Source organism: Corvus brachyrhynchos, unplaced genomic scaffold (assembly GCF_000691975.1).
Source record: "Corvus brachyrhynchos isolate BGI_N302 unplaced genomic scaffold, ASM69197v1 scaffold14, whole genome shotgun sequence".
NCBI classification, from domain to species: Eukaryota; Metazoa; Chordata; class Aves; order Passeriformes; family Corvidae; genus Corvus; species Corvus brachyrhynchos.
In genome coordinates this window covers 1,338,418-1,361,443 of record NW_008239110.1, presented here as the reverse complement: position 1 = coordinate 1,361,443, position 23,026 = coordinate 1,338,418, and the positions used below count along the sequence as shown (strand labels likewise).

The following is a 23,026-nucleotide window of genomic DNA, read 5'->3' as shown; positions in this document are numbered from 1 at the left end:
TTCAAGCCTCCCTGTCTGTCATCTCGTGACCTCTGAAATTGCCCCTTTGAACCATGTCTTTTCCATCACTTTACAGGAGAGAAGGCTTTTGACTGCAGTTTCTCTGGCTCTCCCATCTTCCTTGGGCTGCTTTCAGCCCTGAATGAGAATAGAAACTTCAGATCACTGCTTTGCCTTCACTCATGTCACTTCACAGGAGACCACGTGTTCCTCATTTCAAAGTACGAGTAGTAACTGTGTTCTTCCCTCATGCTCTCTTCCAACTGGAAAACTGTTTTGGAATCAGTCTGTCTAGATGATTTAATCCAATTTCCAGATTGACTTAATGAGCATTAGTGTTTGTGTCACTATAGCACTTTAGTTGAATTAGTCCACAGAATCAGTGTGGCCTAAAAATGTATAATATTTGTGAGAAGGATTAATATGATGCAAGGATGCTTGAGGTCAGATATCTCTGGTAAAGATGGGAGTGTTAATGCCATGTTGAACGACAATGCTTATCAGAATCATGTACAATTCTAACTGTCCAAGTTAAAAGGAAAGGAAACCCTTTAAGATCTGTAGGTACAGTTTATGAGGACAAGGGAGTGGAGGGTCTATTTTACAAGAAGGATCTATCTTTGCGTTTAAGAAGTCTGAAATATGGTTGAGCTTTTAATCAGAAGGTAAAAAACTGATATATAGGGAAAAGCTATAATTAAGTAAGAGACAAATTTCTCTTAAAAACCCAGGACAATGAAGTTCTGTAACTACTTCAAGATTTGAGTTACAAGGCAAACAACTGAACTGTTTTTTAACTGGAGTTTTCCAAGGGAGATGAGACTCAGTTGCCTAAAATACCCAGGGTGTGGATCACTAACCTGCCAAGTTACAGTAGCCCAAATGCTTCTGATTGTGTTCTTGCATACTGTTTGCTAGTCCATTTCCTGACTGCTCTTACCAAAATTCATTTACATTTGTAAGTGAAATAAACAATCCTACACTTCAGCTCTTCTTTTGTGAACTGAAAAATAAAATTATTTGAAAAAGTTAATTTTAACATCTTTCTAGAAAACTAATTAAAAAGACTCGAAGAAGTAGAAATATTTTCAGAGAAAACCTTCAAAGAGTGAATTTTTTATTTCTTTTCCTGTTTGTTTCAACTTAGAGCAGCACCAAACCTCTGAAATAATAGCCATGCTCAAGCAGAACAACTCTATTTTAGCTCAACATATTAATTAATTCAGTTCTGTGTTGTTTTGTTTGAGGGTGCCTTTGTGTTGCACACACTGTAAATAGCACAGATGTGCTAGGATAAAAAAAATCCAGTATCTTTTAGATGGATCTTTATGAAATACCAATGCATGCTGGGAAGCAAATTCATCCTTCTACTGGAAACAACACAGGAAAAAAAAAATTAAAATCTCTGCTAAATGTGCATCTGCAAATATTAGGTTTGAGGGGGGGAAAAAGATCTTCCTGTGCACCTGCAGAAATTAAGTTTGAGTAAAAAAGTCTTCCTAAGTGCTCCGAATAACCACTGAAAATAAGGAGTCAAATATTTAGGGGAAAAAAATATACCTTAGTTTTTGGCATTCTGCACAATGTATTTATTATTGCATTTCTTTTTTTCAGGACTGATGTAAACTTTAAATCTCAGAAAATTAGTTTGTAGAGATTTTCCTCTTCTGTTGTCTCCACATGGCACATTGTCTCAACATTTTTTCCATACAGAGGTCACCATCTTTTAATGTCAGTCTAATGAAAGGACACAGAGAAATGGCTGCTGGTGAGTAGTAGGAGAATTAAAAGCCAAAAAGTATAAGGGGAGAAAAATCATAGAGTTCATGAATTCATCTTACTTATCCCTTTACTACGGATTGGGAAGTGATGTCAAGATTAGTGGATTTTCTTGTACAATTGAGATACAATCTACAATTTAAAAAAATAATCTGTTTAACTCTGTTTCTTAGATGGGATTTTAAAATTTACTTTCAAATAGTGAAAAAGCTTTTGTATCAGTTTGGCACATAGGAAGTTTTCATAGAGGTTTTGTTTTCTTACAGAATTTAACAGATTGCTGGTATGTAGAGAGCGCTTCACACGTAAAGACGTGTCATGATTTCACTGTGCTTCCTCTATTGCAACAGGTCTCCATCTGCTATGTCTTGTCTTGTTATTAGATTGCAGGCTCCTAGGGCAGAAGTTTGCCCTTTTGTTGGTTACATATATATCACATAAAAAAATGGAGGCTCAGTTTGGGAAGAGTACCTAAACAGCTGTGATGGTACAAAGCTGTACCAATTGGTAGCAAACCAATGTTCCTCAGTTTTTAGGATGGGTTTTAGAGATTTTAGTTTTTAGACTGCTGTCTAAGGAGCAGCCAGCAGTTACATTGATGTGCGTTTGAAACTCTGTGCGTAACATTGGCTCCCATAATTTTGGTCTTACTAGTAATAGAATAGTCTTCTTGATTAATGCCCTCAACTGAAAGTTCTCGAGCATTTTATGCTTTTTGGTTTTTGCTTTTCTTTTTTTAATCTCTTCTAACAACCTTCTAGTTAACTTTAAATATAGATAAGAAATCTTGCTTGGGATTCAGTCTGAGATTAACGCTTGTCACCTGTGTGGATTTGATAAGTATAACAAAAGGCCTGAAAGAGTCCTTCGCATTTCTGAAAGTCGTATGGAAGACTTTAAACACCTCAAATGGTATTAGGTTCATATGCTTAGTCAACTAAAATGAACATCTAGTCAATATAGTCAGTGGAGCCCAGAGGAAGCTTCAGGTGACCAACTATGAGAGGTGGTTGTGCAGATATTGAGTGCTGTTTGAGATATTAAAGAGCTACTCTGCCGATCTTTAGCCACCACTCCAGAAGGACACTGGTCTTCCCCAAGTCCTCTGTCATGTTTGGGAGCCATGAGTCTTGAACACCTGTTGACATCAGAAATAATTCTAGGTGTCTACTGATGGGCAATGAAATCAAGCTGTCAATATCTACTCAGTAAGATGGTGCTTTTTAGTCTCCTTGGATTATGCTGGTTAGATCTTGATTAGTTGTAATGAGATCCTAAGGAAGCAGCATGATTGTAGGCACACCTACCTTTGGGAAGGATTCAGCCTCATGTATGTAGATCTCTAGTGTCATTTATGTTTTGTAGGACATTTCTTCTGCTCTCTCACAACCCCTGTAGAAACATGTGTCTTCCTCAAGCATTGTGTCATGTTTACCAGCCCTATGCGGGTGTTTTGAATAGCTGAAAGCATTTTATATGCACTGGATGTCTGCACTTACTTTCCAGCTTTCTTAACCTCATGTGGAATCCCAGCCATTATCTTCATTTTAGAAAGAGAAGAAAAACATTTCCTAAGATAGCCCCAAAGTGCTGTGATCAGAGGTGAAATTTCCAGTTCCTGCAGAGGAAAAAAGACTGGGGGTGATCAAACTTTTAGCAGAAAGGCTAACACCAGTTAATTGACCATGAGAAGTTAACAACTTCAGTCTGAGGTATTCATGAGCCAACTCCCTCACTACTTCTGTAACATCTCTGTGCTTTTTTGTTTTGCTTATTCCCTCTCTTATGACGCATACTTACGGTATAAATACTTCTGGCACTTGCTGCATAAGAAAACGGGAGAATTACCATGTCTAATATTGTGTATGCAGAATTCCAAGCATGATGATACATTTTAAATAGTAAATCCACAAATAATTTGGGCTCTTTGAATTAAGTTTCTGCTTTGTTTAGTTTTGCTAACTACTGTAGCCTTGTCAACAGCTCCTCTCCTTGGAAATTTCAGTTTGTTCATTTCAGACAGGATATTTGAAAAGTTATTAGCAGAATTCTGAAAAGTCATAGATTTTTTTACTGAAGGCTCATATATAGTGCTACACTATATCATGTCTTTAGATATTAGTAACTGCAGGCTATGTAATGACTGTGTTTTAAGTTCTGAAAGATTTGCACTCAGAATCTGCCTGTCGTTATGAAGCCTGCTTTTCTAGGTGTTTCTGGACATATATTCCCAAAGAAAATGCCTATGTAGATATCTGATAATAGAGTTCAAATAATAGATGTTTTATGCAACCTTTATCCTATCTGACTTACAATCTTGGAAGCTGTTTAAGTTTAAACACTGAGTTTGGAGTCAGTGAAATGAATTGTCTGCAGGGAGTGATTCATCTTTTCTAAAACACCAGATTTAGGGTGAGATGAATTACCTTCTGGAGGTGCCTCATTCATTCTCTTCGTACATATAGGGCTTAAGGTTACTCATTTTGAAGTAGTCAACTTTGAGTTGACTGAAGTTGATGATACTAATCTTCCCTTTTGTAACTGGAATGTGGACTGCTGTGAATGTGCTAACAAGGTCTCGAGTTTTCATCAAAACTGCACTGACACTGAACACTCAGATTTAGCTTACAGATGGTAGATGTTTCTAGTGGTCTTTTGGTGTTGCCTCCAAAACAGTATCACAGGAAATTGTTCAAGTTTGCCCATTACTCAGCCATGAGAATCCATAACAAAGCTGCTTAGAACAGCTTAACTACATTTTAGACAAAGAAAATATGTGATGCATTTAGTTATTCAGCACTCACTGAGACTGTCACCCCAGGTAAAATTTAGAAATATCTATTTAATTGCTATCCAATATCTACTTATGATATTACTTTAGTTTACTGTGAGGTTGGCATGGGCAGGTCGAGCGTGTGGCAGTAATGGTGTTACACACAGCTATGTGAGCTGTGGCCATGAGGTTTGTGGGGGGCATGTTTAGTTTTTCAAGAAGGAACCTGCTGGGGGAAGGTCTTGCACAAGAGTGGGAGATGCCTGCGCCTGGCTCCTGTTTGCTTTTTAACTGGCATTTCAGGAGAGCAGTAACCTGGAGTGCTGCAAGCTGGAGCCACAGAGACTTGGCACTTAACTACCTTGGTAACTGGGTGAGCAATGGCTGTCCCTAATGCTCAGCAGAACCTGATCTTAACTCCGAAATGATGAGTTTTACTTTTCTGTCTATATTTTAAAATTTATTTTTTGTTGAAGGAATATTTTTTGAGTTCTCTATTTGCCTTCTTGTTTTACAGCTTTTTTGGTTCACTCCTTATATGTTCTCAGGAGCTATGAAGGTTGAAGATATGGAGGTTGATATTCGTCAAGAATAAAAATTAAACTCATGGAATTAAAGTCTGAGTAATATGCTAGTTTTCATGGCAGTTCATAAAGGACTGTCTCTCATGGGAGGGACCCCATGCTGGAGCAGGGGAAGAGTGTGAGGAATTCTCCCTGGAGGAGGAAGGAGCAGCAGAGACAACCTGTGATGGACTGACCACAGCCCCTATTTCCTGTCCTACCTAGCCACTGGGGGAGAGGAGAAAGAGGACTTGGGATTAAAGACCAGGAAAAAGGGGTGTGTAGGTGGAAGGTGTTTTACTATTTCTCTTTATTTCTCATTATCCTACTCTGATTTGTTTGGTAATAAATTAAACTAATTTCCCCAAGTCAACACTGTTTTGCCCATGATGGTAATTTCTGAGTGATCTCTCCCTGTCCTTATCTTGACCTATGAACCTTTTGTTAAATTACCCTGTCCACCTGCAGAGCAGGGTGACAGAGTTGCTCAATGGGCACCCAGTATCCAGCCAGGGTCAATCCACCATAATATGGAGGCAAAAATCATCTTGTGGGAATGGAGTTTTAAAAAATGGAGAAAAAAGTGAAATGGATTTACAGAATCTTATTTGTGTAGTCAGAATCTGATATTTTAATCCAAGTGCCATATAATGAACTCAAATCTATTTGCTGCAGCTTTCCAATCTCCGAAATCAGCTGTGACTTTTTTAAACCTTTCATCCTCTCCTTGCAACAAATTTTATCTAATGAAAGCAGGGATCTAGACCTTTCTTAAGTCATTCTAGTTCCATATAGTAAAAAAACTTGTGGTATGAAGTGTGAAATACCTAATGAAAGAAAATATGTGTGCCAATGGATTAAATATGCTTTTATAAACCTCTGTTTTTTCTGCAATGGGCTGTGAGTGTGTAGGTTTCATGACAAAAATGCAGCTTGCAGGTAGCTGGGGCAGTAACTGTTAAAAGACTGGAAAGCAGAGTGCATAGAAATCTAAGTAATGTTTATAACCATTGAGCTGATAACATCTTGGATGATTTACAAATAAGTTCCACTATTTTATTCTTGGATTTTGCACAGAAGAAATCTGTAAAATAAATGCCAATGAGTTTGAGTAGCTGAGCTTAACACTAAACACTTCCCAGCGGGACTGAATTGTTATGGATCGTGCAATCTACCGTTAGCCAAGAGATGCTTGCATGCAAGGGCTTTTTGTTCCCTGTTTGGACTGCAGTCAGCAGTAGTAAAGCTGTGAGTGTTGAAGAGTCTCAGCTGACCTACAGCAGAAAGTTGGTCATCCTTTTTTATATACTTGAATTCTTGACAGAGTGCTTACTGGGAATTTTTTACTGATCATCTCAGTTCTCCTTATGGCAAGCCCAGAAGGCACTAACATTGTTCTCCTGTTCTTCAGCTCTCAGTTGAATAAAAAATCGAAACAGATATGAATATAAGGAAAGAATAAATGTGCTAAAATCTCATAGTGTTTGCAAGTAGCTGATATGTTAGGTAAAGAGCAACTAAAATGCTTTAATAAGGACATGCTAAGAAAACAGTCCTTTATGTTGTTTACGTGTGAACAGGTGTGTCCACATTAAGCACAGTCTTACAGGTGTCAACTTATTGAGGGCTAATAAGGAAGGGATAATTATGGCTCAGGAAGCCCAGAATAGTATTTGCCTCTGCTTTTCTAGCCATTTGGGCAGTGGAGCCCTTCCTTTGTGGGTAGGGTGGAGGAGTGTATGCCCATGAAATGTCCTCACTATGTAACGTATTCATTGTCTTTCCAAAGAAAACACAGTAATGTTTTCATTTGTGTGCCTGCAGTCCTGCTGAGATTGCCTTCCAATCCCTTGAAAAATGCTCTCTGCCTCACTCTATTAGCTGAAAGTCAGATGTCTTTTAGCTTCATTGAATCACGGGTAGGTTGCAAAGGGTGACTGCTGAACAACCCCAGCCGTGCATCCAGCAAACACCCCACAGTGGCTGTTGGTTTAGTAGATTTCAGCTGCTGGTAAAAAATATGAGAGAGAACACTGGTGGCTTTTAACCACCTAGGGAATTACAGATCAAAACCGTTATCTAGAACAGCACTAAAAATTATGTGCTGAAATAAATATGAGCCATCTGAGGTTCCAATGAACTTCATTATACTGCCACATGGAATACAGCAGCTCTGGCATTGCTCAGTGGAAGCAGACAAGGGTTACTGAGAACACAGACCTGATACTCTTTTCTCTGATCCTGTAAGATGAAGGGAAATTAATATTTCTTCCAATATACAGTCTTGGAAATACTTTCCATTTTCTCTAAACAAGCAAACAAAAAACCTAAGCCCCTAAAGTCCTCCTAAACCCCTCACCGAAAACTTAAATGTATTCTAATTTAAAGCATTAATTCTTGTCTGTGTTGAGAAAAGAATTTATCACTGCTCATGAGTGCTGGCATTTAATTCTCCCAGGCAAGCTACCTTTTGGATTTTACATATTGATCCTATACCTGTCTGAATCCCATCATATTTGTACTTCCCTGTTTATTAGTTTTAACTCTGGAGAAAAGGACTGTTATAAGCAGTATTCCAATATAAATTAAAACCTTAGGAAATATGGGTTTGTGGGGCTCATGAGAGAATGAAAAGTGAATATGGGCTCCGCTGCCTCTCATTTTTCCAGTGCAGTGCTAAGTCAGATAGCTTAGCTGAAATTGAATGGAAGAATCACACAGACCACTTAAGGCATTCTTTTTCAATCTGCTGGTTGTCTGATTTGCCCTGAAGTAATTGGCCACACTACATATTAGATACTCAGTGTGGCTCCTGATCTGTGAGCTCTTGACATCCTTCTCCTGGAGGGTTTCCATAGGTGACCAGCAGGAAGCAGACAGGGGTTAGGAAGTTGGGCAGAATGGAGGATCTGCAGGTCAGGTTTCAATTTCAGACATAAGGGAAATACCTTCTGAAGGAAGTATCTTCAGTGATATTGTCTGGTCTAATAACCCTATATTTAACTAAGACTTGTTTTGCTTATGACCTTTGACAGTTGTGTCTAATGTACCTCTAACATCATGTGCTTTGTGATCCTGGAAAATGGCATCAAGGTGGGTGCTTTTTTTCAGTTTATACCTATAACTTTAAAATTTGTTTCCCCTATGGACTGATTTTCAGGATAAGTTAATCTCAGGTCACTGCCACTCATCCGGAATTTGTCTTCCCATTCTCTCATTAGCTGAAGTAATCAGACATGTCTGTAGGATATTGTCAGCTCCTTTCTGCCACACTTAATGATAGTTCCTCATGTGAGTCTGCTGTGAGGCTGTGGAATTGCTACCTGTGTTTCTCACTTCATCTCATTCTTCTTTCCTCAGTTGGTTTTCCATTTCTCTATCTATACTCTAAACTCCAACTTGTATTCTACTTATTTTTTTCTGTACATTTCAAAGAATTAAATTCCATCAAATAAAGGATTAACAAGAAACTAGGTGATCAGTCCAGGCTAAGCAACTGCATATTTTTGTGCCGTTCTTGTATAAATGGGGTTTGACTTTAGCAGTGTCCTCAGTTCCATGGGTTGGGTATAGCTCTCCAGAACACTAATACTAAGAGGCACCAGATCTTCACTATGCTAAAGGATATAAATAAAACAGTAACTAGTGAATAGAAATGTGTGAATGGAATGAATGGGCAGAATTTGTCATATTTCCTTTTAAATTCATCTGGTCTGGAAGACTGTTTGCTTTCCCTTGCAGAAGAGAAAGTTGGCCTGAATAGTAAGGCAGATGCAACAAAATTGCCAATACATTGCCCCATTTGGCAAAATTATAAGTATTGCATTGCCTGTGAGTCATTTCCACACTGTTTGTGCCAGTGCACCAGCAATGTACGCAAACAGGGTTTCCAGTACAGTGCAAACTGATGCAGACTGGTTCTGTAGGTTGGAATAAAATCTGAGCATGTGCAGTCCATTGTCAGATCATAACATTAACAGGCCAGATGTCTATGTAATAACAGACATCACAAACCACCACAATGATAGATAAGGAGAAAAGGTAGCTCTACACAGAAAGGGAAGATGGGGCAAGATTTACAAGGGCATGTAGTGGCAGGACAAGGGGGAATAGCTTCAAATTGAAAGAGAGTAGGTTTAGATTAGATCTTGGGAAAAAATCTTTACTGAGAGGGTGATGAAGCACTGGAACAGGTTGCCTAGGGAAGTTGTGGATGCCCCATCCCCAGAGGTGTTCAAGGCCGGGTTGAATGGGGTTCTGAGCAACCTGGTCTAGTTGAAGGTGTCCCTGCCCATGGCAGGGAGGTTGTAACTAGATGATCTTCAAGGTCCCCTTTCAACCCAAACCAGTCTATGATTCTGTGATTCTATGATATTGTATGGGACTGAATGGATTTCCTGATGGCATGCTTGTAAAACACATTAGAACCTTACTCTCTTGCCTATTGTAAGTGATATTTTTTATTTCAGTAACAATGCCCTTAGAGGGAGCCAGGGAGAATAAGCTACTTTGTCTTGTTTTCACTTTTGCCATTCAGCGTTCTTATTTTTTCACAGGAGGATATGGGCACTTAAACCATAGTTAACAAACAGTCTTGAGTTCCTGCTTTTTGAGGACACAAGACTATTCAAGTCCAGGGCCCAGATCCAAGTGAAGTCCAGCACTGTTAACTCTCTTTCTAGCATGATTTTAGCCCATATCAGGTAATAGTTTTTCCTGGACAGGACTTTAGGACTTAGTCTTCCAGGGCATAGTCTGGAGAGTAGACAGCACTTCCACTTCATGTTTGGTGGAAGGAAAATGTAGGTGCATGGTTGTAAGTTGTACTTAGTTACATGTCTCTATGACAGTAGTCTCTACTGTAGGCAGCAGAGGTATGAATCCACTCATTAGAAGAGAACTGACCACAAACCACGTTGTAAACCCTTAATTTTACACAAAGGGGCCAAACCAGTCTTAGCTCTAGTGCTTCCTGGAGAAGAGAGAATCCTTGTGTGCATGGCTCTGCAGCAGGACTCTTTCAGATGCAGCCTGACAAAGCAGGTGTAAGTGAGGCTCACTCAACTATTGAGCAGGAGGTGTTGGGTGTTGGCTCTCTTTCAGCTGCCTCCAGCTGGGAGGATCGTGGGGCTCACTGAACAGACACTGTCTTCTCAAGCCTGCTCACCACCATGCAGCACAGACACAGGGTAAGGCAGTGCTGATTTAGTTCAGTCAAGCTGTACCCTTACCAACAGCATGGAGACTTTGGCTTAAGCCTTCTGGATCAGCAATCAAATATAGTAAAGATCTATTCGCTGTCATTCACTAGCAGGCAGAAGAATTGCAGATCAGCCTGTTACTGGGAATATGACCATGTTCAGAGCTCAGTGGAACTAGAAACCATCAATTTGATAACAGGCCAGCAAAAAGAAAGGAAAGAAACATAACATGAACTTGAGAAAAAATGGTATTAGAGTGTGAAGGAGCAGTAACAATGTTGTGGAGGGGAGAAAGACACAAGAGACTTTTCCATCATAGTCCTATTTCTTGTCCCAGTTCTGCTTGCTAAAGTATGCATGACAAAGTATTGCTTTGTAATGATTGTTGCTTACTCCTAATTGAAATCTATAATCCCATTACAAATGCATCCAGACACATTTAATCAAACCATATCCTGTTGAGCAAATTGAGATCCAGGTTTGTAGCTCATTTCTAAACAAATTACACAGTGTGAGAGTCCAGGCATGGAATTAGGCATCTTGTAGCAAATGCTGCCAGGTCCTTCAGGTTAGCTGAGAAACTGGGTTGCTGCTATTTGCAATTTCTAAAGCATAGCAGGATAGCTCATTTTCCAGGCTGCCTTGGATCTCCAGTTAGGCTGCCTCATGGGGATATTTTGTCTTCTGCAATATTTTACTGATGGAGAGAGAGAGAAGCTTAGATATACTTTCTTTATGACTTTTTGAGAACTGGCAGGCTTTTTCATCAAAATTGAAGGCAAGGTTGCTCAACTAGAACATCTCTTATTCTGCTGACCATTATTTTTCAGACCTGGAAATTGAACTGGAAATAAACCTAGTTTTTAAGTATTCTGATAAATGGTCAGAATAGCAGCTCCAATTTGTTTTCCCATGCTAAGTTCCATCGTTCCACCTTTCAGTGTAAGATCTGATTTTGACCATTTCAGAAGGAAGCTACTTTCAAAATTCAAGATTGCCTTCTGCTTGCTTGACTATTCTTTCACCTTTTCCTGCTACATACTCTCCCAGAAACCAACACCCCCACCTCCACACAAATTGAATATTCCTGCCTGAAAGCTACTCTGTAATCCTTGTGTTCAGTGTCATAATGCTAGACTCTAGGTGGCAGCATCTGTGAGTGAATATTAGATGTTTTTGCTAAACTGCTGATTTCAAACATATCAGTTGATAACCATTGTAGAATAGTCTTCCTTAAAGCACTTATTTTTTTTTTATTCCTGCTCTTTATTACATTACTTAGTAATGTACTTAAGGTACAGGTGTTGAAAGAATTCATACCAGCATGTTATCAGAGCTTCCATGATAGTTCAGTTCTTTACTGTAGCTTGAAGCACAGATGGAGAGCAGCATGGGGTGCTGAGCCATTACAGTTTGAAACACAAAGGACAATGTTTGGGTAGAAAATGTGCATTTTTGCTGCTGCCACAGAAGGTAAGGTGTGCCTCTGTGTCTTGGCTCTTCATCAGCTGCTTATGCTGTAACAGATGATTCCTTATCAGGGTTATAAAAGCCCAGGCTGGGAGAATAGCTACTGGAGTATTTTTCACCACAAAAAATAATACTCAAGCTGGGAACAACAATGTGCAGAGGGACAGCATTCATTCCAACAGAAGCATAGGGATGGTGAATATTACTGCAGTCTAAGGATGATCTGAGATACACAAAGCAGCCAGCAAAACCAAGTTAGCTGAGCACTAACATACTACAGCATAATTCAGGCAAGGAGCTTAACTGCATCTCCTGGACCAATGGGCATCGATGGAGGTCAAAGCAATTAAAATTTATTGATGTGCTGAGGACCATGACAATTAATTATCTAACTCCGACTGTTAGACTAGTAAAACTTTAAATGGAATAAAAATACATTCTTAGCTTCATTTATATGTTATGTTCCCTTTTCCTTGTAACAGGAGTTTAAGTATAACAGCATCTCTTTTAATCCAGCAGCTACAGCTCTAATTATAGCCCCACTGCCATAGGGCAAGTACATAGACAAGCCTGTGCCCTGATATAGTATGAGCTTGACCACTCTCACTACCTGGGCAAATCTCTTTTCAGCTGTTTCCCGTGACACTTCATAGTGATTAAATCATTTCTTTAGAGCATTTGTACAGGTACCGCCTTAGGCCTGAACAATTGGATCCCTGAGTGCAATGAGCACAGTCCCAAAATAGTTTTATTTTGTAACGATCTGATGTTACAGTACAGCACAGCACTACTGTTACTCAGGGAAAAAAAGAACCAAAGATGAGTAGCTAGGTCACCTGTCCAAGCCCTTACCTATGTGTGTAAACACACATACAGACACATAATTAAAACAGAGGATTAAATTAACTTGCTATGTGTTCCAGAATGGGCACTGAGAAGGGGGTGAGCTTGATATGTAAGCAAAATCAATTAACCTTTGCTTGCTCTCAGCTAACACTCCTCCTCACCTGTATCCACATCTATGTAAATAGAAAGTTACTCTCTATAACCTACAAAAGATGAAATATAGCAGCTGTTGAAATTCCTATTTATCCTTAAAAATGTCATTTGTCTCAGAAGGTATCTGTACTTCTCATTAACAGCAAACAGACAAGAACGTGAAAAAAATGGTGCAGATACTTTTTTTCCAGCTGTTAACATGTGTTTAGACTTTCCATTGTGATATTCTTGCTTCTGTGATTAGCACTTGGCTGGGTATGCATACATTTACAGACTAGAATCCTCAGAATTCCTGTGCAGTCAGAACAACAGAAGGTACCACTGATGCTGAAATGATTTTTGCTTTTCTATTTTCTTTATATATATTTGTAGCTCTGTAGACTATTGTTGTATTGTTGTGTAGTTCCTAGCTAACTCCTGTACTTTTCCTCCTGATAGGCAGAAAGACAAAATACATTCTCCAGAGGCTCCAAGCCCTGGGGGTCCAAGACTAAATTCTCTGGGAAGCAAGGATGGCCTACTCTCCCCAGACACTTTCTCATAAACAAAGTACAGCTAGTACCAAGGGGAGGGTTCCATAAAAGGGTTTAAGCAGAAGGGGGAATTCCCTCATGACCTGTGCTTCTAATTGTGAATTATTGTCAATTATACTAATTTGCTAAACTTATAAAACTTTACTCACCCTGTGTGGGGTGGACATTCTTCCATACCTTCCCCTGGAGGAATTAAAGAGCATCTCCATTAAAGAGCAGCTTTTATATTACCTCCTATACTAATGTTGTCTCAAAAGTGTGTTGTTTTATTTCTAGATCTTTAAGGCATCACCATATATCTACATTTGCCTCAGTCTTATGCTCTAGACAACAAGAAAACAATCTGAAGAACTTTTCAGTATCATCTAGCTGAGTGCTGCTTTGTCTTCTTATTCTGTAATAATTTCATTGTAATAATTAGTGATATGACCAGTGATACTGTGCAGTTCTATGGGACTTATTTTATACATGGAGTGCAGTGCACATATATTATGCTTTCCTTTGGATATATGCAGGACTGAATATAAGGATGTTAAGATTTTTGTATATGCATATATTTAAATAGTAATGAAAATAGGTTAAATGGGGAGACTCAAGAAAATGTCACACAAAACAGCACTCATTTTGTATACAAGCTCCTATACTTTACTCAAAATATGGCCCTGAAATTCTAAAGATTGTACTGCAGAATGTGAAAGAGAATTTTGAGTAATGCCTGATGCAGAAGGCAAAACAGTGGTCTGAATTCTGACTTGATTAATGAATGCTCTGCTCATAAAGCAAAAACAACATAGATATAAACTGGGTCAGCTTCATGGAAAGCAGTCTAAAGAAGCAAACCAAATATGAGCTGTCACTGCAATACTGTTTGGATTATTCCCATAACCATTGCTGCCATAACCATTCTTATTTATGTCAGAGCTTTTCAGAGAGACTCCTTGTTTCACTTACACTGATTTGCTCATACCTAGACAAGAAGGTGAGGTAGGTCTCAATCAGGTCCCGATATGGATGCAACAATATTTATGGTCGTATTTAGATGCTGGTTTCTCTTCCTCTTCGTGGACTAAACTGAAAAACAGAATCTGAGCTCCCTCAAGTTATGAAAATTAAATTCTAGTTCTTACTGCAGAGAGCCTAAGGCATAAGCATCTTCCTGAAAAAGAAGGGGTTTGTTACAAAAATCTCCTAAACAGGCATGTTCAGGCTAGCATTGTTCAGTCATCCACAATTTGTTTATGGAAAATTATCCATGCAGCCAGAAGGAGCAGAAAAGTTATATTTATGTTCTCTCAAATATAAGCTATGTCATGTGTGCTAGATTTATATTGGATTTACATAAAGCTGTTGGTTTGATGCTTTGCTTTAACATATAGCAAACATAAACACGTAGATACTGTGATGCTGAGTGTAAGTGAAATAATACAATTAAATAATTATGTAGAATAATTCTGTAGAATTTTTTTATTTCCTCAAAAGTCACTGAAAACAAATTCAGTCCCTTCTAACCACTACTCATGATTCTAAGGTCTTTAAACTGTTACAGATCTCGACAGAGGACTCTGGAGCAGACTTGTGTGTGAACATGCATGTAATGCGACATACTCAAGAAAACAGTATCATACAAAACAGGAACATGTAGGTTTTTCACTGTCAAAATAATGCTAACAAAATTAAGGTGTTTGTTGCTTTATGTTGGAAAATGGGGGAAAAAAAGGCCATCCCTTTACAAAGGACCTTGTAACTTTCTCACCACAATTTTTGCATTTAGCCTAAGTGAATATATGCCTACTCTGCAAGTCTGTGGTTAGCACAAGGAATCCTTACTCGTGGTACCCTGTAAAGGACATGAATCCACCATTACTCTGTTGGTTATTTAAGGAGAGTTAAAATGGAAATGTCTTACATGTTCAAACAAATTCCTCTGTCTCTTTCAACAAAATTCTACTGCAAGGGGAACCTCAGAAAAAAAGCATGCCAGCCCAGTCATGACAAAAATTTCCTCATGGGAGAATTTCAGGTTTTTTGGCTATCCATTACCAGCCCCCCTGCCAGTGCCAGTTCTGAAATTTCTTTCTTGCAGCTCTAGCCTTAGGCAATAACTGTAGTTTGACAGGGCTAATACTCCAACCAAAAAGAATCAATATTCCTAAAAAAAAATTTACGTGTAAGTCTTTACTTAACTGTAAAAGATATCTTCACAGTGTCATTTGATTATTTCTCTTTCTCACAATAGTAACCAAAGCCCTAACACCAAATCCTACATGTCATGTGAGTGGCACAAAAGACCAGATGGACTTTGTCTATACTGAAAACTGGCCAAAAGAATACTTTTTTTGGAACTCACAATTCCCTCTGTCAGCCCTTTTCTGACTTAGTCTCCCTGAAGTTCTGGGCTAATTCTTCTCCTCAACAAACCTAACATTAACAGAGTTCCCTAAGCCTAGCCTGAGCATAGGAGAGGAAACTCTCTCCATTCCGATAAACAATTAGATAAATATGATGCAATTCTCCAGTTGTAGTATCAGCTCTTACTGAACAATGGAGGATACATTGCAGCCTCACTATAACTTCGTTTCAGATTTCACTTTGTCTCTAAACCTCCTCTGGCACTAACATAAATGCTTGACTGATGCATAAACCAAAAACAGTGTTCCATGCAAAGATTCAGTGTTCTTCCAAGGAGAGTCTGCCCATGGGTTTCTTTGTCAGCTGCTGTCCAGATGGGACCAAACTTAGCTGTGGACTTTCAGTCAAAAATAACCCTAACCCAAACCCTGAAATGAGCCTCATAAAAAAAATGCAGTGAAGATGAAAAATTCCTAAGGAAACAATTATTTTTGCACCACTCACTTCCTTTTACAGCCCTAATGATTGAGAGGAAAAGCCTAGAGCTACAGCTTGAGTGGTGCAGAAGAAGGGCTGTCTGATAAAAAAAAAAAAACCCTGTAGGCTTGATTTCCCCTTGGAGTAAATTCTTTTCTGGGTAAAATGAAGAAAGAAACTGCCTAGATTTATTTTATGTTTGGGATTATATTTAGGAATAAAATTGCAATAAACTATTGGATAGCTGTGTTTAGGACACTGAAAAAATCTTCCAAGAGAAGGAGCAGCTGAGACTTGAATTTTCCTCTAAAGAATCCGGAGCCTCTGATAGAAGCAGGAACTGAGGCTGGAACAGTCACCTTATCAATTGGGATTCTTAGGAGTCAAGAAAAATAACCACAGAAATCCAGTTGGAGAGCTTCAAACAGGCTGCCACAAGACAGATATAGGCTGCAGAAAGAAACCTACACCTTTCTGGGCAGCCCCTTTGCAATGCCACCCCACTTCCAGCTTTAGGTCTCTCTTCCTGACCCTAACTCTCTTCCTTAGCTGAGCTTTCTCCTTGGCTGAACCCCAGCTCAACACCCAGTGCCACAGCAGGGATGAGCATGTCTGGAGGGAACAATTCTTTTGACAGTCTTGTTTTTTTTTCAGCCCCTTTGCAGCCTCCATCTAAGCACTTCTGTAGATTTTGTCCCTTTCCCAACCAATACCCTAACCCTTAATACTGGTCCTGGCCATAGCTGAACCTTTGTTTGAGACCCAGTGTCCTGGCCCAGATGAACAAGTTCTCAGGGGACAATTATTTTTACAACTTTGCCCTCACTTTTTCAGCCTGTTTGCAGCCACAGTCCGATGGGAGGTCTAGGTTTTCTCTTTCCCCTAAATCCAAGGGAATCATAATCCAAATCCTAGGCACATCCACATTCCCAGACAAGACCAAGCTGAGAAAATTTTCAGGGAATTTACTAATTCTTCCACCACCCCTTCCCTGCCCTCCATCACCTTTGTTTTAGCTTTGCCTTTGCAGCCCTATTGCAAACAGAACTTTATGCTTTCTCTGTTTCTTAGACCTAACTCCTACCCATTGCAGGTGGTGCTGTCAGCTTTCTCACAGGTTAAAATCTTACCACATTCTGACCTTTGTGCCACTGTTTCCACTGCCAGACTCGACTATTTCCATATGAGAATTGTGCATCAGCCCATTCTTGGTTTGCTGGAGCTTTTCCAGAGCCCCAAGGCTATATCTCTGGGGTTTCCCTTCCTCTCTTTCCTTATTCTTATGTACAGAGAGACTGTCTCACCTCATGGGTGCTAATATTTGAGGACTGTTCCATCCATCCAGTCTCAGCTCTTACTTTGAAATGTAGGATCTTTTTCTTGTCAATGAAACTTTGAGTTTTCTTTTTGTCTTTGCTCTGACCTTAGCCCTAAGAACAGAGGGAGTTTATAGGCAAGGAAATAGAACCCTTGTCCAGAGAAAATTTTCTTAGTACAGAGGTCTTTTTGCAGATCACTTTTTTTTTTCAGCCCCTTGAACCTGAAACTCTGTATGTTCTGTATTTTTTTAATGTGTACCAACTTGTTAATCTACCCTCCCAGGTAGCCTAGTGTCTGTACTTTGTCCCAGTGTGCAGTGTCTCTAAGTGTGGATTTTATATGTATTCATAATTTCTTTCTCCAGCCTTGTCACAGATCATCCTACTGTATCATCTTTTGGTATTTCTTTCTTTGAAGCTGTTGCTTCCATTTTAAATGTTACTTCTGTTGCACTATGGCAGTATTGTATGTTGTTAATAAAACTAACTGATAAAGGAACATTTGAGGGAGAAACATAGGTTTCTGTTTAGGTTTGGCATGTTTGCCCTTCAGGCAAAACTGTCTTTGAATTCCACGATGGGCTGCACCCTCTAAGAAAAACAGTCATTCACGTGAGAGTTTTGGGAGCCCTCAACAGCTCCAGCCAGGTGCTTAAATCAGTCAGTTTTGAGGCCATCGTGTTGCAGCACTTGGTTATAAGGACCATCTTTGAGTTGAGTCAAGTGCTACTGCTTTTTGAATAACATTAACACTACTTGCTGCATTGATATATGGATACAGAAGTATAAAAAACAACTTTTCTTACAATAAAAACCCAGTTCTTCCTGCTAGTTTTGTCATCTGTTTATGAGTAGTTTTTTGTTGCTATTAATAGCACTTATCATTTAGTTCTCATCGAGTTATGTGCATGTCCGTAGGAAAGCCCAGTCTTGTAGGGCTGTCACTACAGAACCAAATTAAGTATCTATACTTTGAATCTATGATATTTTCAATTTGACTTGAGGGGATGAGTTTTTGATGGAGTAAATAACCACATAAATATTTTTTTCTCTTCTGAACTGCATAGAAATAATGGCATATAACTCAGTCTTCTCTGGTTAGGCCCTTATTGATAGTACTTGATTTTTTTTTTTTCTACATAATGAACTAGAATATCATATTTTATTTAAATGGCTTGACTACTTTCAAGCTGGTAAGAGAAGTGTGGGTTGGACTGTGGCTGTTGGCAGTGATAGATGGCATATTTGAAGAAATTTTCCTTTTAACCATTTGATAAAGTCAGTGGCAGGAATAAAATTCTGTTAAGACTACTGAAGGGAGGGTATTGTTTCATTTATGTTTTATCTTCTTTTATTCAAAACTCTTACAAGAATATTGGTAATTAAAATAAAGACTATTTCACTTTTTCCTGCCACTCTTCCTCATCTCTTCCCTATCTCTTCAGATTACTTCAAAATAGAATCTTCATGTCTGAAAGTGCAGTAGTCTGCTGCCATAGTCGTAAGGAAGCCAGCATTTCAGCAATTGTGAGGTGACTTATTAATCAGTTGTCATTTCACCCATGCCTATGCTTGCATAACTTGTTCAGATGCCTGCATATTTTCATGCAGGTTATTCCCCCCAGGTGGTATAAACTTCCTGGCAGAGGTGATTATTTTGAGCAAGCAGGTGTTTTTTTCTGAATTATGTAGATTCTTTCAAGTACTATACACTGTTCAATTTCTCAGCTATGATGAGACAGAGTTCATTTTTCTTTATGGGCAGGTGCAGGAAAATATGGAAAAATATTTTAACAATTAGCTGGAGAAAGATAACTGAAGGAATACAAGAGAAGCCTGCACTTTTGTAATTGGAAACTGGGAATGCCATGTATCTTTTCTTTATGTTACATCTTGAAATCATCTTAGCTAAGGATTCTCCACTGAAAATAAAATCTAACAGAAGACACATGTATCTGTGCCCCTTACTGTCTAAAGGATTATTTATAAGATGGATTGAGCACTTGAGAAACAGACAATCTGAAGCTTTCATCAAGAGAATATTTGCTGTGATACTTTCAATATTAGTTGTGATTTCATCAGAAAATAGCTATAAATCAGAGAAAACTTGCTGTGTATTGAGTCATTGTTCAGGGAAGCAAATTACAACTGCATATTGTTTCCTGTTGTAAAATGTTTCAACATTGTAACGAAAGTTCCATATCATCATGGTATATTCATTCACTTGATATCAAAGATTTATACAGTGAATTTCATGCAGTGCCTAGAGATGAAAATATAGGTTGCTTTTGATTAGTGGGTGTTTCACTCAGGAAAGCTTGCTTCTTTAAGCTTGTTGGAGAATATTAATGAAATGCTTTTTACACACATCACTATTATAATTTTAAGTGAACTGACAAAAGAGGATTTAGCCTTCTCTACATTTGATTTTGATCCTCAATGTTTCACAAAGATCAGTACAACTTCATATATTTAAATTACCTATATTCTGTCTCTTCTGGTTATACAAAATTATTAGTTATCAAAATTGATGTAAATTCTTAATCTCTATAAGAATATGGGAAACTGTCATTGCACTGATTATGTTCATATAGCGATATATACTGTGCTATTCATTTCTCATGGTCTGAAATATTAATTAGATCATATTTGTAGAATTACCGGTCACATATATGATCACTCCAATTCTTAAAAAGTTTCAGAAAATAGATCACAGAATCACAAAATATTCTGAGCTGGAAAGGACCCATTAGAATCATCAAAGTCCAGCTCCTGGCCTTGCGCAGAACCCTCCCCAAAAGTCACACCATGTACGTGAGATCATTGTCCAAACACTTCTTGAACTCCGTCAGGCTGGTGCTGTGACCATTTCCTGGGGAGCCTTTTCCAGTGCCCAATCACCCTCTGGGTGAAAAACTTTTCCTGACATCCAACCTAAACCTCCCCTGACAGAACTTCAGGCCATTCACTTGGGTCACCACGGGGAAGAGATCAGTGTCTGCCCCTCTTTTTCCCCTCATGGGAAAGTTGTAGAGTGCAATGAGGTCTCCCATCAGTCTCCTCCAGGCTGAACAGACCTCAGCTGCTCCTCATATGGCTTCCCCTCAAGGCCCTTCGGAAGCTCTGTAGCCTCAGTACAATTGGTTTTGCAGCCATATCACATTGCCAACTCCTGTCTCATTCACTTTTAGATTTCACCTTTGGGACTTCTTTATCATTAATCTTACCTACACCTCTCCACCAGCCTGAGTGTTTCTGTATCTGTTTTTAATTGGATTTCCCCATTTTTTTTTTTCCCCCCCGGAAGAAGAAACTCATTTTTCTCCTTTTGGTTTTGGCACAGATTTCTAATCTTTCCAGATCTCTTTGTGTCATATCATCTAACTCATTGCTTTTTACAGCTCCATTCAACAGGACTGTTTCCAAGTGACTGTCCTGTTCTCTCTAGCTACTCAGTCAACCCTGAAGAGCTGACCGGAACCAGCACTAACTGGAGTCCAAAGCCAATCAGTAGGCCATTACCTTGCACTCCTGTTTGGCACTTGTTAACCCACATAATAACCATTTTTGCTACCCAATTTGAATGATACCTCAAAGCAATTTTTTTCCCCGTATTCTTTCTTAATTTTTAGTCTAGGACCACAAGTCATGATGAAATTGCTGGTACTAAAAATGTCTTTTGTGTCCGGAATACCCATAATATGTTTCTAGTTATTCATGTAGGATTAAAATATAAATGGGGAGGAAATATTATGATTTGCATAATAACTTGCATGCCTGATTGTTGATTTTTGCATATTTGTAAATGGTATAGTTTTTATTTATTATTAAAAACTAATTTTTCCCTGACATTTAAGTGAGACAAAGCTTGAATTCCAAATGATTCTTATGCTCTTCAGCTGAAACATGTACAATATAAGCAACTTATTAGGGGGAAGAAAAATGTGGAAGATTTGTTTGATTGAATAATTAATTTTTTTATCTGATTAATATTAATTGCTTATGTAATTTTAAATGGCTACATAGAAAGAGGTGAATAAAATCAAGTGAGATTTGAAGTAATAAAAGCTGTCTGTCCTGTAAAGTCAAATTTTATTTAATCTGTTAGTGTACCAACCTTTTAATAACTGTATTCTGCACCTTTGGAGTTATTAATTTTATCCAAAAGCCATATAAGCTGGCTTTCATCTGTAAGTGCTTCAAATCTGAAACATATCACTTGGACCTAGCATTCTCCAGTTTAATTCCTGCACTGGAATCAAAAGCCACAAAATGTCCCATTGTGCTACACAATAATGTGAAAATACCAGATGCTATTAAAAATTTCCTTGCTTTGTTTTGTTTTGTTTCCTTCTCCTCTTCAAAGGCAGGGTTTATGTTCTGACCTGCTGCAAGGCTGTGTGATGCCTTGTTGTCACGCAGACAGTGATTGTGCTGATGGGTTGCAATTACATGGAACTAGACTACCCATATTCACTTTTTGTTATTATCTGCCTGTGGAGTGTTTTCATTAACTGTGCACTGGGAACATCCTGAATGACATAAGCATCTTCTGCTGTTTGATTTGTGCCTATGTATGTGTGTATGTGTAGAATGCAGGAATAGCAGGTAGTCAAATGTGAAATTCATCTCAGAGAAACAATGTACTGTCAGAAGCATCAGTTTCTACAAAACCTTTTAATTGCAAAGAAACCATCAAAACATCCATAGCAACCACCATCAGGGTGGCTGACCAAGTGAAAAAGTCTGCTGTGATCTCTGTTACTATGGGTATATATGAAATGCATGCAGGAATTTCTAGTTAAGTTTCATTTCTTTTAAATTCCAGACCTTTGCTATGTGCTTATAGTCAAAGTGAAGAGACAGATCTTTGATTGCAGTATGTGTCTCCTTCATCAGTTGCACAAAGACAACAAAAAAAACTACTGAAAAGGGAGAGAGGAATTCTCAATTAGGACATGTTATGGAAATATGGAAGGGAATATGAAAATAATCAAGGGCATGTAATAGGCAGAAACAGTGTGAGACCTCAGATGAAGTAAAAAATGGATAGCTGCATGACATTGCTGGGGGATCAAGATGAGTCCCCCTCAAGCAGAGTACAGGTGTACCCTTCTCACCTATGTGGTGCCACACCTGAGAATACTTCTTCAGTTCATACCATGTACAGAGGAGCAAACTGGTCTGCTTTTGATGGCAGGTGGCTTACAAACACTGAAAAATCTGTCCTTTGAGAACTGAATTTACTAACAATTCCTCCTACCACCTGCTGCCTGCTGCAAATAACCTTACATATGTCTCTCAACTCTCTAGGATGTGGCGAGTCTCACAGTTTTTGCAAGGTACATCAGGCTTTTTTTTTTGTTACAAGGTGACTAGAAAATAGTGGATGTATTACTGATTTATATTTTTTCATGTCTGAGTTCAATGTGTGAAACACTAATGCATTAGTAATATTTATGGATGCTATAAAGAAGATTAATTCACTTGTAATGACCACTGATGAGCTGTTTTTCCTTAATGCTTCATTTTTTTATAAGAAGATTTAAGTACCTAGCACTTT

At 38.6% G+C, this 23,026-nt stretch overlaps 1 long non-coding RNA gene across 1 annotated transcript; it reads left to right on the top strand.

The window, feature by feature from the left end:
* LOC108448043 lies at positions 1–5,488 on the top strand. The gene is made up of 3 exons (XR_001863828.1): positions 1–221; positions 1,615–1,768; positions 5,070–5,488. It is a non-coding gene; the product is annotated as an uncharacterized LOC108448043 (long non-coding RNA).
* Positions 5,489–23,026: the final 17,538 nt, after the last annotated feature.